At 39.4% G+C, this 14,097-nt stretch overlaps 1 protein-coding gene across 1 annotated transcript in view; it reads right to left on the reverse strand.

The window, feature by feature from the left end:
- The window catches only part of LOC106465239 (vasculin-like protein 1), a 59,762-nt gene extending 45,671 nt beyond the window's left edge, over positions 1–14,091 (reverse strand). The window contains exons 1-2 of the mRNA XM_022393112.1: positions 14,049–14,091; positions 9,911–10,098 (exon numbers count right to left, since the gene is read on the reverse strand). The gene's annotated coding sequence lies outside the window, so the exon portion shown is untranslated. The remainder of the gene's footprint in view (positions 1–9,910; positions 10,099–14,048) is intronic.
- Between the last annotated feature and the right edge of the window lie 6 nt (positions 14,092–14,097).

Raw genomic sequence — 14,097 nt, forward strand, 5'->3', positions numbered from 1 at the left:
TCCGGGACAGGCATGTTTATGAAGCAAAATATCATGAGGTCATGCACCTATGAACGATCTTGTTGAACATCTCATCTCAATGGTGAGCATGCGAAGCCAAGGAATATAAAGCGCAAGTCAACATGGCCGGACAGTGCGGATTTCGAGTTAAAGAATACCTGGTCAGGTACCACTCACAGAGCAGGATCCATGGGATAAAGAAATAGAGAAAGACCCCTGAAAAGAAAGGAAAATAAAGAAAACTTACCAGTTAAAGTCGCACCAAAGTTTGAAGAATGGCCACAGGTGGTAGATCAAACCCTGACACGGAAGAAAGCACAATATGATAAAGATAGAAGGCTAACAGAAGAAGGAAATATGTTTTAAGGTAAAGATGAAACATGGAACACAGGAAAGAGGATCAAATGGAGGTAAAATATGGGAATGGAGGACCACATTAATATCTCAATCTGGAAGGGTAAGTGGCTTGGGAGGGCAACGTATTAGGAAAGAAAGCATGAGCATGGTAAGGACTGGGGAAGTAAAAACTCTATGGTATAAGGAAAAATAAAAGGTATGGGATTAGACCACCCAATATCCTGAAAGTGAGGAGACTGAAGACCTATGGTCAAAGAGCCAGGTGAGAAATTCCGCAACATGAGCCACAGCAGGTCAGTCAGCGAGAAACCTACTAGTTGTAGCCAAATGATGGAATACCTTCTACTTGCATTGGTACACCTCCATGGAGACTGATGAAGAAGGTAGGGAGAAAGTGGAAGAGAGACATGGAGGGGGGGGGGGCAGTTGCTGTAATCATGGAAACCAAGGCTGAGCTGGCCAATAAGGAGGAATCAGGAGGTTCCAACAAAAAGTGGAGTGGATGAGAGAAGTCACTCGATGAAGTAAATGGATAGGTGGGTACACATAAAGATACTTGTGTGACCAATCCTTGCTAAAAGCATCAACTGCCAGAGCCTGGGAATGAGGTACAGGTGACCAAAAGAGAGGTAACTTGTTGTTGAGGCCCATAACAAAGGCATTCATGTGGGGAGAACCCCAACGATAGCAAAGATTTCTGAAAATGAGGGGATATAATGACCACACTGTGGGATATATCTGGTCAGGGCACAAAAATATGATCCGCAACCAGATTGAAAGCACCCAGCACATGACACACAATAAGATGAATGTGATGTACGTGAACCTAATATAAAAGATCCAAAGTCTGAAAACAGAGATTTCTGAACTGGGTGCCCTCTTGGTGGTTGATAGGTGCCACCACTATAGAATTGTCTAAATGAACCATCACCAGACAATGTCAGGTAAGAAGAAGGAAGTGATGCAATGCCCGACATATGGCTAGAAATTCGAGAACACTGATATGCAAAGCATTTTTGTCCACAAACCAATGGCCCAAATCCTCCTGGTGGTTGACCCATACCCTTCATCTTTGAAGGGATGCGTCCATGAAAAGATGTAGATCCAGATGTGGGGGAGGAAGTGGCACACCTGCCGACTTATGGGCTTTGTCCAACCATGAAAGCAGATTGTCCTGCAGGAAAAAGGGATGGGAAATTGGGGTGAAAAGAGGATCCCAAGCAAGGTTCCATCCTTCGTGAAGTGCCCACTGAAGGGATCTCATATGGGCACGATTGAGGAGGACCAGTGATGTCATTGATGATCACATCCCCAAAAGTGATAGAACTTTGAGAGCGGTAAGTAACTGAGCTGAGGGCATGGCAAACCAACAGTTCCATTAAACAAAGTAGGAAATGAGAAGGCTGGGCCCGACTGATACGAGTGTTGAAAAAGACCCCCAAATAAACAAGATATTGAGTGGGTCTGAGGAAGGACTTCTCCAGTTTGAACAACCAGCCCACCCGAGCCACCACAGAAAAAGGTGCCAAGTATGATTGGTTATTTCCTGTTTGGAATGAGCCAGAAGAAGCCAGTCATCCATTTAATAATGAAATTGCAGCCCTAGAGTGTGGTGATGTCGAGCAAAAGCTCAGACTACTTGGCAAAATATGTAAGATGTCAGAGCAAGTCTGAAAGGGAGGGCCTTATAAACCACCCCGAGGTGGACAAATCGAAGATACAGATGACACTGAGGTGATATTGGTATATGTAGGTAAGCATTGGAGACATCATTTTGGTCATTCACCTGGAGAAAACGCCCATCTCAGGGTGAGAAAATACTCCATGGTGGACCTGCGTAGTGAAACATAGTGGTTGAAGAGATGTAAATCGATTACTGGCCACCAGTCCCCAGTTTTCTTGGGGACACTGCAAGAGCAATTTCCAAACCATTCTGACAGATGCTGGCTGGTTATGGATTCTTGAGGAGGGGGAAAGGAAACAGGAGGTAGGGAAAGAAACTGGACAATGAATCCTTCTGCCAGAACCTAAAGCACCCAGATAATGAAACTCAAACAGCTGAGCTCCCACTGGACCTGAACTCACTGGGTAGTCACAGGCGAGAATATTGGGCATGGGTAAGACTGACCGATGATCTGGAAGCTGCTCCCAAATAGGCAGTAAGGAACCTAACAACTGCTGGTTTAAAAATGGATAGTCAGCACAATGGTAAGAAAGTGCGAACTGATCTGAAGTCCGTGAGGGGTGCGGCATGAGGAAAAACCAAAAATGGTTGGGAAGATTGTTCATGCAATAAGGAAGGACGAGGGGAATAGGGGAAAGGATAAATGTCACAAACCTGAGACATTTTTAAATCCATAAAGACATCATTAGGCCTAGTACACTCATTAGGTTAGGAATGGGAAGGAATTGCAAAATCTGGAAGTGGAAAAAGACTATTGAAGTCCTTGTCAGCCTGCACAGGATCAGCCTGGGCAATGTCCGAAGACAAAGGTTGTCCCATGTAACATTCAAGTTCCCGGCATATAAAAGCAGATAAATACACCGTTGGGTCATCCACACCTGAGAAAAACACTGATCGCTGGTGCAACCTCCAAAGTGGAAATGTTAACTTCAGATTTAATTGAACAGAAACGTTCATCAAATTTGAGTGCAGAAAATAAGGCAACTAGAATTAACTGATATATACTAATAGAAGAAAAAGGCTAAAAGAAAGCAATTAAAAAAAACAAACACTTCGTGAGGAAACAGTCGAACGTGAGGCATTAAACAAACAAAAGAGCATGTCCAAACACAAGCACTGCTAAACGAGAAGTGATAGTTCAGTAGAGAAGTGTAGATGGAGCCACATGTATCACGTAAGCATGTCCTGCTCCTATTGGTGAGGAGGTAACGCATGATGATTTGCATGAGGGACATGTTGGAATCCTGCAATTCCAATAGAGGGCTGGAAGGCTTGTGGCATGCATAAAGAAAAATTTTCGTATAGAGGGCAGCACTGAACGAGAATAGGTTATCTTGTGAGGAGAAGGTAAGTACATTACTGTATCAGAAACTGCCATTTTATTTATGACAATTTTATGTATATATATTTATGGTAAAATAACACTATACTAACTCCTGGTTTATAATATTGATATTCAACATGAATTAACACCAGTTTTTTACAAAAAGCAGTGTATCTATACAAATGTACATAAGTATGACAACACACTGATAATGAAATCATGAACAGCAACAATTTAACACATTTCATTGTCCTAATTCCAAAGGATATTACTGGTTCAGCCAATATTAAGTTGTTGTACACAATTCAAATGTATTTTCTTATTTATGGTTTTACAAAATCACCATTGAGTAATAACGATATTCAGTTAACTAGCATGACATCTAGTTTGCTCTCAAAGTATTGTTAAAAAATATTTTTGCTAACAGCGCAATAATCTGTTATACCCCTTCATTTTTGCACCATTTCAGAACATGTGCTGATCATGTGACTACCCTCCACCAATCACACCGCACCATCTATACTAGCACACCTAGCTTCCTCTACTATTCTAGCACAATCCTCACTTTCGAGAATTGGCAGATACAAACTACAAACATTGGCATATCAGTGGGGAGGAATAGTGGGAAGTGGTGACAAGTGCCTATCGGAAATATGTTTTCAGTGTAAAAAAATATTAGTTTCCAAAATGGTACTACCTCCTCTCACCCAAAGCTAGAATAACACATTGAAAAGGTGGAGGGGCCAGTGAAGGTGTGACAGTATTCAATTAAGTGGAGAGCAACCACCTTGAAAGAACAGGTATGTCATAATAAAAAAAGAAGGCACATCTGTGGGGTATAGCACTACTTCTGGAACAGGTATGTTGTTCACCCAGTAACAAACATAGTAATATAGATAAAGCAGAATGTAATAGGTAGACACCACAGCCTCAAGAAAAAGATGTACAGCACTGTTCTGTGAAGAAGTGCTGTATAACTACGATGTGAAACAGCACATCATGGACAAAAACAGAATGTCTAGTGAGCAATCGACAACAGGCCCAAATAAATAAGTACCAGGGGTAAAGTTTTGGGGCACACTGGAGCATGTCAATTGCTGTCCAATCAGTCAAAACCTCCAGTGAAAAAGCCTTTCTAGGATACTATGAGCAACAAGAGTGATCCTCCTTATCAAAAAAACATCCTGGGGAAATGCCTTGAATAAGTAGTTTGATGAAAAATTGTTAGGTAATTCAGAATCAGACCATTGTCAACAGATAGTGCATAATTCGTCCACATATGTAGCAAGCATTAGCATGGGACATAGTGATAGTTAGTCATAGTAAGGTGCCTGATAATGTGATATAAGTATATGTGGCTAGGGCTAAAGGACCATAAACTGTATATGAATAGGCCAGTGTGGTCCATTCAGGCAAAAATATCCAACGGGAATGCCTTGCATATGTTTAAGATCAACAAGTGTTGTCCACCACTGCAAAAAACATCCAGGGTAAGCACCTTGGATATATAATATTATGGTCAAGTGTGGTCCGGCTGGGCAAAAACGTTCAGGGGAAGCACCTTGGGATGTCAGATTATACCAAGTGCAGTCCACCTGGGCATAAAACATCCAGTGGAAGTGCCTTGCATACGATACAGAAATCAACAAGTGCAGTCTGCACAGGCAAAACCCAGGGAGAAGCGCCTAAGATACACATGATTAGGCCAAGCGCAATCTACCCAGACAAAAACATCCATGGGAAGTACCTTGGGATACTATTGAGTATGTGAAGTGAGGTCCATCTGGGCAGAAAACATCCAGGGGAAGTATCTTGGGTTATTGTTGAGTATGTGAAGCGTGGTCCATCTGGGCAGAAAACATACAGTGGTAATGCCTTGCATGATAAATTTATATTGTGATCAACAAGTGTAGTCAGCCCAGGCAAAAACATCAGGCTGAAGCACCTTGGATACAGAATATTATGTTATTGCATAATGATTAAGCATAGCGACAATAGCCCTCTTCTCACTGAGTGGGTACATATGACCTTTGAAGTTTGATTTAGTTTATTGTACAAACCCCAATAAGGAGGAAACCTTCATGGTCCACCACTCAAGCAACTGGGAACCATAGTGGCAAAGACTCTCAGTCTACAATAGAAAAAAAAAGGGGGGATAAGCATTAGGGAGTCCAGAGGAATGACACACCAGAGACAGTGCAATGGGTGTTTGCAATTCCCTATTTTGAAAAGCAGAAAGACTCAGATTCGAGGAATCACAGGTCAGTAGGGCTGGGCAAAACTACCCATCTGCTTTACTCATGAAGTCCATCAGTGACAGTCCTTTATACATGACACAGTGATAAAAAAATATATATACACTCATTCCACCGGATGAGCAGCCAGTGGTCTTACAGAAACACCCCATCTCAACAGTGAGCATTATAAAAGTATACAGATTTAGTGCTAATATAATAATAAGCATATCTGGCCAGGCAACACCCACCACAAGGTGGGATCCTGAAATATGATGTATATCAACGAAATAAGATAAAAAATAATAATATGTTGATTTACCCCAGTCAAAGGTGAACAGACGTGTGTAGAAAAGCTACAGGAGGAAGACATAGCTAGGTTGTGCAGATAATGTGCAATAAATGTATTGGGAGCTGTCCACATACCAGCCCAAATGATCTCCTTCAAAGGATCGCAGTTTCGAGCAGCTCAGTACATTGTTAGATGATGAATTTGATGTGAAGAAACATTATGTTGATGAAACCAACTAGTGAGCGTAATAGGTGATAGATCACGGGAAACAGTGGAATTCCATGGAGGCAGTACAAGTCAGATAACATAGCATGGAACAAACTGGACAAAGTAGTCGATCTGAATCCGGAGGGGAGTACAAGTGGAAAATGGAAGGTAAGGAAATAGGACAAAAAGGCTAAACAACTTTCCCGGGCAGCCAAGGTCCTGGAAAGAAAAGCTCTATCTGGATAGTGGATAACATACAAGAAATGGTAAAGGATGCAGGAAACATTAATGGCATAAATATCAGAACAACGATAACTGCATGCCAAGAGGGGGAGGAGATAGGTCTAAAGGGAAAGACGGTACAAAAAACATGTTGCAATGGGTTCAAAGGGTGAACCAGACAGGGCATGAAGGACAAGAATGAGATCCCAATCCAGCAGAGCAAAGGGACATGGTGGACAGACCAGACAACAGGAACAGAAAAGAAGGGAAATAACTGGGAAGGAGAAGGCATTCCTGAAGTGGAAGAATGGAAGTTGTTCAACAGAGCAGCCCTTTAATGAGCAACAGTTGAAACAGACAAACCCTGATCAAACAACCAGGTGAAGAACTGGGACAGGCAAGGAACAGAAGAACGGGATGGTCTGAAGTAAGAGCAACATCTCTAGTACATAGACAAGGAGGAAGAGCAAATGGTATGGGCGAGGAAAAATGCTACATCAGGGGTGAGTTCCTGAGCCGAGGCAAGAGACAGGACAAAAGGCAAACATGAAGATAGAGTTTGGTGATGTTGGGATGAAATACGTCCAATCGCGGTTGTCAGAGAATTGATCAGGACAGAGGGAAGGGCAGGGGCTGTTGCTCCAGTAAGGACAACAGCAGAGGGAACCACATCTGAGCCAGCCAATATGTAGCAACCAGCAGAACACAACAAGGAATGGTCTGGATAAGGGAAATAACTCTGTAGAGGAGTCTGAACAGAGAGTAGGCATATAGGTGAAGACCCCCTCCAATGTCAACTGAAAATATCCACTCCAGAGCTGAGGGATGAGGAATTGGAGACCAAAAGGAACGAAGTTTGGTATTCCAGTGAGTGGCAAATGTATATACATACATGCAGCGTTCCCAGTTGACAACACATCCATAGAAATACCTGAGAATGAAGGGACCACTCCGTGAAGAGAAACGGTTGGCCACAAGATTCATAATTCCAGGAACATGACATTCCAGAACTATCATGTCAGGGTAATGGGCCTAGTACAGGAGATCCCGAGTCTGAAAACTTGCTTGGTGATACAGTTGAAAACAGTGGAATTGTCAAAATGAACCATAACCGCCTGCCCTTGCAGGAGTGGAAGAAAATGATACAGATTCAGATGAAATGTCAAAGGTTCTAGGATGTTGATATGGAGAGTAGCCTCTTTGATTGACCACTAACCCAAAATTTTTAGGGAATAAAGGAAGCATCTGTGAATAGATGAGACTTGGGACAAGGCAGAGGAATGGGAACCCCCACTGTGATCAAGTCCCTGTTGAGCCACCAATCAAGGTCGGCCTTGATCCCAGTTGGAAGGGTGATGAGATGGTCCAAGGGATAGTGGGAGAAGTTCCACTGTTTGAGAAACATCCGACCCATGGGAATGAAAGCTTCCAAGGAAGTTCACATCCCCTAAAGAGATAAAACCTCTTGTGCAAAGAGAGAAGGAGAGAGTAGGGCCTTTGTGGCTGCCCACTCCATATCCTGTAGACAAAGTGGAGAAGGCTGGGCCTGATCGAGATGGGAATTGCAGAGAACCCCAAATGAATAAGATACTGTGTGGGGGAAGTAAAGGACTTCTCCAACTTGATGAGAAACCCCACCTGAGCAGCTTCTCAAAGAAGTAAGCGAGTGTAAGTGACTGACTGGGCATGGGAAGAGGCGAGCAGTAGCCAGTCTGTTGGATACACAAGACTGCTTAGTGTAAGTGTTATCATTTAGTAAATTTTTATGACTTAATATTGAATGATCATTTAATTTTCATGACAGGAGTATCAAAGGTTGATTGTTTTAAAAGTGTTAGTTGTGACAAGTTTGTTTGAAGTAGCCAGTCTGTTAGATACACAAGACTGCTTAGTGTAAGTGTTATTACTTAGTATATTTTATGACTTAATATTGAATGATCGTTTCGTTTTCATGACAGGAGTGTCAAAGTTTGATTGTTTTAAAAGTTTCAGTTGTGATAAGTTTGTTTGCATAACTTTGTACGATTCGTATGTTGTGTTTGAAATTATGTTGTTGTCTAGGCTTTACTAATATCATTCATGTCACATTACTCGAACCTTTGGTATTTTTCGAGGCCTTAGTTGGGTAAAGTACAAATATAGGTGGCTCATGAATGCAAGTTAAGAAGAAGTGTGAAGTGAAGTGAAAGTGCAATTCAGTGAGAAAAGTAGATATCGAAAGAAAAGGTGAAGTTAGGCAACATGTGAGTGATTAGCTGTAATGGGCTATATTTTAAAATGAGTTTCATAGTTTAATAGAGACAAGGAAAATAAGTAAAAATAATGAACCAACACACCCACAAAATTAGCCAAAGGTACAACTACACACAGTAATGATCGTGCAACATCAATACCTATCCCAAAAATTAAACAAAAAAAAGTAATAATCAAACTCTAAATGTAAATTTAAGCTAAAGTGACTTAGATGGTAAAAGAATTATAAAAATATAACTTATCAAATACTGAGCAGGGAAGACATGAAAGACCTAAATTATCAAGAACAGAAATTAGGTCCATCCACATAAACACACATAAACTTGCTAAACATGGGTATACTTACTGGGAGTGAGGAATACATACTGAAAAACTTACCAAAGAACTCCTGGGAAAAAGAACAATACCTAACGCAAAATATTACATGGAGGTACGGTATCAGAAGGAAAGTGTTATAGAAAGAAATTTCTACACACTAGTTATATTCTTTCTCACAAAAAATTTTGAAAGGAGGGAATCTCTGGCTGAACGTAAAACAAGAACTCCCTGCGAACTAAAGCCTGTGCTTCCCCAACAATCATCATCGACCCTGAGACCTGGGGACTCGTGTCAGAACCAGTATTTACTAATGCAGGAATTTCATCATCTGCCATATTAAATCTTGAATTCATATGAACATAGAATTCAGAAAACAAAAATATTTCTAAAACAAACAAGCAGAAACAATGGAAATCAAACACAAGAAGTTGAAACTGATATAAATTTGTGATCAAGCACAATCAAAATTTTGTAGTCCCATGGAGAACAAGTTAAAACACATGTCTATAAACTAGAATGCCAATCGAGAAAGTGAGGTTTGTGGTAGAATAGTAGAGGGAGCTAGCTGCACTAGTATAGATGATGCAATATGATTGGTGGAGGGTAGTCACATGATCAGCATGTTCTAAAATGGTGTGAAAATGAATGGGTATAAAAGAATGGTGCACTGTTAGGAAAAATGATTTTAGCAACGCTTAGAGGACAAACCAGGATCAAGATAGCTTTGAATGAGAGGAGACAGTACTGTTTCCGAATTCTGTCTGATGTTAGAAATCAATTTTAAAAATCACTATACCTGAAATTTCCAGGTTTAGAATTTTTGTTTAAAAGTTTAAAAAATAAAAACATTCAAACTGATGGATCTAATTTCAAGTTTTGCCCCAACAGTGATTTTTAATTGGGAGGAAAAGAAATGTTTAAACTTCCAGATTAATCTCATATCTTATAACTACATGCTAAACCAACTTTTTATCCATTACTTGTGTGTGTAAACTCCAATTTTTAAGTTTTAATCTCACCTTGGAATGACAAGACAGGTCTCTTAAGACATGTCTACTACAGGGTCGGCAAAGAACAGATGATTGAGAATGAATGGATTGAGCTAACGAGCTACCTGGGTCAAACCACCGTGTGTTATAAAAGTGCTGAGAATCATCATCACTATCTACATTATCATGGCAAGGTTGATTATATGATTTTCTTTTGCCTAATGAAGTAGAAACAAAAAAACATGTACAAAATAGCTGACATCCTGTTTTATTTAACCTTTGAAGGCAATTTACTAATGAAAAATTTTCTTTTTAAAAGGTTTATATATTGATTTCTATAATTGATTTGGCACAGAAAATTAAAAATATATTGATAATAAGTCTAAATATTTGTATAAAATAATGTTCATGCATTAATATTTTATGTTCAAGATGTCATTATACATGTGATCTAATCTTTGATAATGAAAAAAGAATAAATTAAATATTAATGAGAAAAGAAAAAAATAAATCTTGTAGTTTAATGCCTCTCTCAGAGTTGTAACTGACACACACTCACAAATTCTAAAAATATCTGCTTACAATAACTGGACTCCAAAAATAACTTTTACAAAACCAAAAATATTATCCAGCCACTCTTTTAACTTTTTACTCAAGTTTTATTTAATATGTAAAATAAGTTTTAAACCCATTTTATATTCATTTATACATTAAGTTTTACATTTCTTTTTGGTTATTTTATCTGTACATTAGTCAGTTACTTAGACAAATAAACTCTAAAATAATGGCCTTGTCAGCAAAACAGAACTTCATATGGTTGAGTATAAAATGATTTAACTAAGACTACTTTATTTTCTTCCACAAAAAGCATTTATTTCCCTATCATAATTCAAATGAAATACACAATTATAAAAAAGCTTTTTGCAGGATTGTAAATGCAATAAAAGTTGTTCATAGACACCTTTTCCTCTAGAAATATATCACCTAACTAAGCTATTACCATTCTGTTCTGATCTCTAGGCAAATCACTGATAAACCTGAAGAATTAGAGCTTGTACAATTCAAATGGATGCAGGAAAAAAAATAATGTTTTTAGGTAAGTACTGAATGGAATTGGTCACACTCACGAGGTATCCTCAATGGTCCACCACAACAGCAGCTAGGAACTGGTAAACAACAAGGACTCCCATGCCCTACTACAAGAAAAAAGGGTGGTGAAAACACATTGGAAAGTCTGGAGGAATGAACCACCATAAGACAGTGCAACAAATGACCATGAAAACACTTTTTGAAAAGCAGCTAGCATGAGTTGCTAAACTATGCTTGGAGGATGGGCAGGAATCCTTTGCCTGCTTTTCCTCTTGATAGTCCATGAGTGGGTATACTCTGGATTGGGCCTTGTTTAAAACATTTAGCACTGCAAAGATACCTTCAATGTTCTGGTGGGACATTCAATATCATGAGTGACTGCCATACCAGGCCAGAATGGCCATATACTGAGAAGGATCCTGTAAAGTATGAGAAGGCCAGAGAACCACCAGAGAACAAGAAAACTCTCCATGGTAAACCAAGGAAGGTTGAGAAACTGATTGAGACAGGAAAGATCTATGACAGGATGCCAATTCCCATTTTTCTTACAAACAACAAACAGAAGGAAATAAAATCCTGGAGAAGAATGAGAAACCTGTTAAATAGTGTCATTGGCCAACTGGTGTAACACCACCTCTGAGACATGCTGACAAGATTCAGGATCCCTTGGAGGAGGGAAAGGAGTGAGAACATGAGACAAGAGAGGAGGAGAGTAAAAACAATGAATAAGTCTCTCTAAGAAAACTTGTAACACCAAATGGTAGCCACAAATGGAAGCCATAGATCTGACAACAGAGCCAAACAGGCTCCTATCATTCCTGAGTCTAGAGGATAATCACCAACAAGATTGTTGGTATTGAAATCTATGCACAGAAGAAGAAGAACAAATGGAAGCAGAGGAATGGGAAGGAGGGACAGGATGCTGAAAGATGGGAAACTGTAATGGGAAAAGAATAAGCTTGGAAAAGTTGGCATGTATCCTCAACCCATGATTCCAGAGAATCAGATGCTCCACCAAAGACACACCTTGGTGTAGGAAAAGAGCCAGAGGAAGGTCCCTAAGATAAGAAGGAGGCAAACATACCTGAGCAAGAAGGAAGTCCCTCCCTAACAAATCCCAGTAACAGAGCAACCAAGTCAGAAGGGACAAGGCCAAGGAAGAAGAAAAGACCAATGTAGAGAAAATAAGGGAATGAGTACCCATCAAAAACTCTTCGGGTAAATGGTGGTTTGCCTCAGAAAGAAGGTGAATGGAGTAAAAATAATGCAACAAAATAATGACGGTAAGACAGAGGAGTGAAGAATGGGCCTGAGAAAGTAGAACATAAGGTGGAGGACCTGAGCCCCAAGCCTGAAGAAGAGACTCCAGGGTTTAGGAGTCCAAGAAGGGAAATCCAGCTCAATGATAAGCCAAGGCATGTATGTCAATCAGGCAAGGAGAATGAGGTATTATGGCACTAGAGCAAAATTGAGATAAAAACTGTTCATTATGGACTTGAATATCTGCAGAGGGAGGAAAAACATAATAGTCAGAAGCAGTGGGCAAATGAAGAAGTGAAGGAGAAGAATTAAAAGAGGAGAGAGAAGGCAACATACCTGATAAACCATAATCTAGAAAAGATGAAGGTCTAAGTAGATCCAAGACAGTGTTGTTAGAAGAGTTGGCAAAGGTAGTTGGTAGGAAAAAAGTCTGTCAAAATCCACATCACACAAATCGGATTCACAGGAGGAGGTATATCTGTATTAGGTTCACAAGAAGGTCCAAGCCGCATGAAAGAATTCATGTCCCATCCCACAACACCCATCACTTCCCCAACAGACAAGAAGAAACTCCCTGTCATTGCAATTGTTTGTCCAGCATGAACAACATCTTGTTGTACCCCACCAGACAAAGTGGAGGTTACCATCACTTGTTAATTCATAATGTGAATACAAAAATCTACAAGATCTGTAGGTGCAGAAATTTTGAAAACTAAAAATCAAATTTATTCTTCCTACAACAGTAGGTGTTTTTTTATACATACTTCCACAACAAACGCCAATACCAAAAAAATCTCAGATGGGAAAAAGATGTTTTTATATGAGTGCCAAATTGAGAAGTGATGATTGAATAATCAATATAGAAGTCAGCTGCACTAGGTGGCTGCCAAACACATATTAGTGAAAGGTTGTATGCTCATTTGGATGCAACAAAACAGCAATATCAAAGGGAAATACATTAATTTAAGTAGAAGCCTTAAGATAGTTGCGAGCAAGGTATGGATATAGAGGGCAGCACTGAATAAAAAAAGCTGTATGATTGAATAATGTGATGATTGAATAATCAATATAGAAGTCAGCTGCACTAGGAGGCTGTCAAACACATATTAGTGAAAAGTTGTATGCTCATTTGGATGCAACAAAACAGCAATATCAAATGGAAACACATTAATTTAAGTAGAAGCCTTAAGATAGTTGCGAGCAAGGTATGGATATAAAGGGCAGCACTGAATAAAAAAGCTGTATGATTGAATAATGTGATGATTGAATAATCAATATAGAAGTCAGCTGCACTAGGAGGCTGTCAAACACATATTACTGAAAGGTCGTATGTTCATTTGGATGCAACAAAACAGCAATATCAAATGCAAACACATTAATTTAAGTAAAAGCCTTAAGATAGTTGTGAGCAAGGTATGGATATAGAGGGCAGCACTGAATAAAAAAAGGTGTATGTGAGGGAGGTTATATATTGTATTAGAATGTAACAATTTCGTTGGTATCTCACTGAAATCACCCCAAAATTTGTAACTTTTTTTATGAATAAAAATTTTTAAAAATGCAACTTTTTTACTGAATAAATTTCTACTCTGAAAAATTTTACGTATTGTTATGTGTGGGAAACAACTACCAGTTTATTTTTATTTTTTAATTCAATGGAGAAATTTTTCCTTGGAGGTTGGCTGCACTTGTTTGAGTGTCAGAGAGTGAAATAGTTGGTCCATGTGATAAACACTTATTTTTGTTACAGCTTCTGAATTGGCAATTGATTTAAGTAAAAGATGGTAACTGATTTTTATCTATAACAATAAAAGTGAACCTTCTCTTTCTCTGCCACTGTTGTGGTGTCTTGGAGATTCACTGTCTCT

Source organism: Limulus polyphemus, unplaced genomic scaffold (genome assembly GCF_000517525.1).
Source record: "Limulus polyphemus unplaced genomic scaffold, Limulus_polyphemus-2.1.2 Scaffold1881, whole genome shotgun sequence".
Classification (NCBI taxonomy): Eukaryota; Metazoa; Arthropoda; class Merostomata; order Xiphosura; family Limulidae; genus Limulus; species Limulus polyphemus.